Raw genomic sequence first — 6,000 nt, 5'->3', positions numbered from 1 at the left:
TTGTCAGAAAATTCAGCTCTATATGGTTTCTGCAATACTTTTGATTTACCAATGTCAATTCCCTTTTCCAAAGCCAAATTCATTAGTTTTTCATGATATATTTTTGTAATACTTCTGCATATAAACAACAATTCATCTTCATCAAATGAGTTCAGTCTGTCAGTTTGAATATGTCCAATATCTTTGTCTGCGATTTAGGCTTCTCTATATTTCGAGTCCATCTATCTAATTCTTCTGGACTTACTACAGTTGCATGCCTCGTTCCTGAGGATGTTTCAATCTGTACCTCTTTTGAACATGGGGGTGTAACTTTCCTGATTGAGTCACTTACTGGTTCTTGTATAGGTAAATCCATTAAGGAAATTACCGACTAGCATTCACTTGCTTGATCATCAACTATTAGGGTTTCTTTTCTTGCCTGAACTATGGGTGTAGCCAGAGCGGGAGTTTTAGGATTAACTGGCTTATCTCCCTACAAAGGAACTATGGAACCTATTGTTGCAGGTATTGTCAGGGCTTCAGGACTTGTATTTAATTGGGAAATTTTCTGAATTAATTCACTATACTGTTTATTTAATGCTTCCTTATCTCTCTCTTGAAGTCCCTTTTCTAATGAGGTATAATTTGCGGAACTAAAGGTGGTTGTAAAAACGGAGCACTACGTGTAACTCTCTGAGTTTCTTCTTGATAAGGTAGTGGATTTTTCATTAACAAGTCATCTAATACCTCATCATCCGAATCCCCACTAGTCATTACATTTTTCATTTTACCTGTATTTTTACTTCCTGATGAGTTCTCTGTGGTAAAAACAGGATATTATCCTTCCACTAGCATGGACTGTCTCCACCTTTTCATTTGCTTATCTCGTGTTTCTTTTGGGAATCTGGGATAAAACTTACTCCAATTATTGTCACTTCTGGACCTGTCTCGCTCAAACGCCTTTGTCTCCCACTCTTCTAGAGCTTCATATTGCGTCTGGGATCTAACTTATTCATACGATTTCTTAAGTTGTACAATATTCTACCATTAAAGGTATCATGTTCCGGAAATGCCAAAATACCGTCTTCCTTGATGTACTCTATCCAATTTTCTAACCCCACACATGTGTGATAGCCTCTTTCTACCATCATGTATGACGTGGGCGTATTTGGTGGTGGAATAATAATCCCTTCTCCAGTTTTAATAACTTGATCTTTTTGAAAATAATTCTTTATTCTCTCAAAAAGCGTCATCTTTCTTTTTTCTCTGTACATGATATAAGGTCTTCCTCTAATTTGTTGTTCTCTTGCAAATCCTAAATATTTCCTATCAGGACGGTTTCCTATAACTGCTGGATCTAAATTCCACATATCCCGCTATTTAAATTTTGTACGAAATGTCAATGAATTTAATTAACTCAGTTCTCCAATACCAGCGCGTTTCCTAATTTTAACGACCAATGAGGTTTAGACTTACAAGCAGCATTAACCAATAATTGCACAGCTTTTCTGTGACGTGAATCTCACTCCCTGCACTCACGCCTCCTTTACAATTTTCTCACGGCTACACACCCGCTGTTTTTACGAATCCCAGCGCGGCTCTCTGTGACGTTAGTGCAGCACCTGGGACTGACTCCCTCCTTTGCAAGGTAATACGACAATTCAATTTATTTCAAATTCAATTATACATTTCATTAGTTGACAACATGAAAACATTTGCTACTGTGCCTGATTGACTAAAAAGGAAAGATAATTTTCTTTCACAACGAGTAAACCTAATTCTGCCTACTCTTCAGACACTGCGAGTAAAAAAAAAAACTTTCCGTTTTACTCTTCACTTAAGCAAAAAGACCTGCCACTCCTTTAGAATTACCCTTTCTAGGTGATATGAGACCAAACCAGCGAACTTCTTTGCTATCAATCACTCTAACAATTATACTTAGGAAAAAATAAATCCTAACTAGTGCTTCAAGTTTCACCTAACTTTACGCACCAATCCCTCAAGGCAAGTAATCACACTGCAGTGTGGCTTCTATTTACCACCCGCTTCCTTTATCCCGGGATATTCCAGAAAACATTTAACAACACACAAAGAATTTTGAGTTAATACATAAATCAACAAACAACCAATACTCAGTAATTAATAATCAAAACAACTAACTACCCTATTATTAGCTAATCCCTAACCATACTACTGCTACCAAGAAAAGTATACTGATAGAGTGTGCAGGGCCCAACTAGCTCAAATTTACCATTCTCACCATGGGCCCATATAACATTCACACTTTGAACTAGCAGTTCGTCCTAACCAATAACTAATTTTGTCACCCTATCAGTTTGCCCTGAGGTCCGTTTAGGACTTATACCTGTAAACCAGGACTTACCAATCCTCGTCACCTATTTATAAATCCTGTGAATCAGAGGGAGTTAGCATAAACAGGCAATATTTAACCACATTTACTTTTCTTATAATAACCATAGACTCTGGGAAAGTTTTAAAACCTTTATCTATGAGAGATTTTCTGAGTCAAAATGAAAAGGGCCACAATCTCGTGACCATACATTTTACAAACAGGAATATAACCAGTAGGACATAAAGTTTGAAAGAAATCACAGTAACTCCTTTAGACATTGATAGTGTACCTGGGAAAGGTGAGAAAGGGAAATAGCACAAGGACATACCACATAGATTATATTTACCTATAATGGTGCAATGACCAATCCTGGCCATGGGCTGGGGCACAAATATGGACCAGGACCAGACTCCCGACTAATCAGTTGCCCACGGGACAAGACAGGTGCAGATCAGGACAGGTGACCTCAGCTAAGTGCAACACCAGCGTCACACCCCTCTCTCTAGGAAAGCCAATTAGTACCCCGATTGGGTAATCGATTCTTCTGACAGTGCTCCGCCAGCACCTCTGCTCTCGATCGCATATTGAGTGCATTGGGTCAGTGACAGGTCAGCTATTCAGACAAGACGGACAATTTCTCTATCTGAGCCCACCTTAGTTATACCATTTCGAGGGCAATGTACCACCCCTAAATGTTGCAAATCTATGTGTTCCCCTTCAGTGATTGGTTGGAAAGATGAGGAGAAGTCATCACACCATACTAAGATGATGTAATTTCAATTCGAATCATATTGATTGAATCCCCACCCACAATTTACTTTCCCATGATTTTATTCCGCCCAACAATATTGATACACATTTTGAATACATTGTATTTGGTAGCTTCCTTTCTAGAGGTCAGATGATCAGGTTCCCAGGCACGTCGTGCAGAATTGTCCAAGATGGAAGATGTGTTAATGGTCAGGCCCAAAGTACGAGCTAGTAGCAAAGTCAAAAAGAAACATTAGAATACAGAAATAAATGAATGCACTGTATACCACTTATCTCTACTCTATACCCATTACTTTATTTTAACTTGTGCATTAATGATGAAGCAGAACAAACAAGTTTAGTACCAGATGCAGCATAAGCATTAGCATGTGAAATTTAAAGCAGCCATTTCTAGCACTAGTGTGCAGAAGCAAAGATTTCCCACCAAGCAGAGAGATACGTCACGCCACGTAGATGTGACAGACACATGTGCAGAAGGTTTCCCGTGTTTTTCGACGGCCATTTTAATGCATTGGAGTTACTGTTAGTAAAAGCACATAGGCAAGCTTCCCCTAGATACTAGAAATGTCGTGTAATGCAAATATTAGTAAACAAAACATGTTGGTTAATATATTACAAGTTATTTAGAGAGGGCTGAATACAAGTAAGTTACAGAATATGTGAAACCTTGCTCCATCAATGCCATTCCTCACTGAGGAAGAGTGCTCCGACCTTGATCTCGATATCACAGTGGCTGAAGTTGAGAAAGCCGTACATGATTTGCACGGGGGGAAGCGTCGGCCCAATGGGATCTCTAAGAATTATTCAAACTTACGGCAAGCACGACTGCACCCTTTCTCACTGATATGTACTGAGAAAGTAAGAAGGGAGGCCTCCTTCCTGAGGATCAAAGACTGGCTAACATTGTTGTCATTCCTAAAGTGGGCAAACCTGCTAACCAGTGTTAGTATTATGTTGTGTGTCGATTTAGGTTTTCGATTTACGCCCTTATATAGGCACAATTCGCATTGCCCTTATATAGGCATAGAAATCCTACCCTTATTTAGGCATTATCCATGCTAACCAAATACAGGCATGGCCACCTATATCCGTCCATCCACGTCACAACGAGTTCTTTGAAGATCAGACTCTTAAGCCTTTAGGACTTCCCCTTGCTTGGATTAGTGATTTATCCAAGAACTCCTTTATTATGCATGAACATCTATTCCTTAGGGGTTCATTCAATACGTTCCTCTGCCCGACTTTTACGTCAATACTGGCATTCCTAAACACCTTCAAGGTATAAATATACCTTCACTTGCCATAGGAAACCACGTTCGACTGCATACTTGCACAGCACAGCTCGCCAAGGCAAGTCCGGAAGGAAGTCGAGTCACCGCCTGATACACTGACCAGACACTGCATCCTCCTTGTAGAGAATCCAGCTCCAGTGTTTCTGACTCCACTTGCGGGGTGTTAGAGATCGAGACCCGGAAAGAGATTCCAACCTCTCTCTTTCTAAGGTATGGAGCAGACTAGAACCTAGAGGGACTTTTGGCAAATCTTGGCAACATCAATCTAAACTATAGCCCACCTAGACTATAGGAAAAACAGCACCAACTTCTTACCTCGTACTACACTTAGGTTAGGTACACTGGGGTAGAACTAGCTAGAAGCACCAAATGAGTATTCACATTTTAGCCTGTTTTATATATGTATGTATTTTTATGAATATATGTCATAGCTACAAACTATGCTATTGCTGTATTATTACTGCTAACGCTGTACATATAATGCTTTGCATTCTGTCTTGCGATTGTAGCAGTTCATATGTCTTGCACGAGAATAGACTGTTCAATAAACCCTTTTTATTACAACGCCCGTCCACATATTTCTGTGTAAACTCTGTAGAAACTAAGCATGCACGATTGCCTGAGTGAAACTGTTATCTATTGTTTCCATGATTCTGAGACTGTTCCGATTCTAAGGGAAACAAAGTTGTCATGTTTATGCAGTTGTCAGAAACTAATCCCTTCTTGTTTATTCGAGAAGTTTCTACTGACCTCTGAGTTAGCTGGCACACACAAGTAATTAAGTTTAATGTACTTGATAGAGGCATACTGACCTCAATCCTATGCCAAAACTATAGTGTATATTATTTCAATTCGCAGAGCCTATCAGGGATATAGGAACTACACTACACTTATAGGCCAGTTTCATTGCTCAATTGTGAAGCCAAAATCCTCGCGAAGGTCCATGCCACAAGTTTGCTCCGGGCTCTCACCCACCTGGTGCACCCAGACCAGTCAGGGTTTATGCCTGTGAGAAACACCTCCCTCAACCTGTGCAGGCCCCACGGAGTACTGTGCTGGGTGGATACAATCGGAGAGGATGCTGTTGTGGATCCCTGGATGGTGCATCAGCATTCAACACCATAGAATGGCCCTACATTTACTTGGAAGTTTCAAAGGGTACTCAATCAATTGGTCTAAATCAGTGCTCTTTGCCCCATATGGACAGCGGCCTTTGCTTCCTCTGGGTTGCCAATTGACGGAGGCTGCTGACGGCTTCAAATACCTGGGGATCTGGGTTTCTAAAGATTTATCTAGCGTTCATGTTAATAACTTCCTACCGCCGCTAATGCATCCTAAATCTGATGTCCAACACCAGAAGTTGCTCCCGTTCACTCTTCTGGGACGCGCGGCCCTATTTAAGATGATGACCCTTCCCAGACTTTTATATGCGCTGCAAAACACCCAACTCCCAGTCGCCGCTTTGTATTTCAAAGAACTTGATGGCACTGTTCGAGATCTGCTGTGGTAGGGCAAATTGCCCCGTATCGCTACACACAAACTTACGTTAGGATGGTTTGACGGGGGCATCGGGCTCCCGGACATTAAGAGGTATTACTGGGCCTA

Source organism: Lissotriton helveticus, chromosome 7 (assembly GCF_964261635.1).
Source record: "Lissotriton helveticus chromosome 7, aLisHel1.1, whole genome shotgun sequence".
Taxonomy (NCBI): domain Eukaryota; kingdom Metazoa; phylum Chordata; class Amphibia; order Caudata; family Salamandridae; genus Lissotriton; species Lissotriton helveticus.
This window is presented reverse-complemented; position numbering follows the sequence as displayed.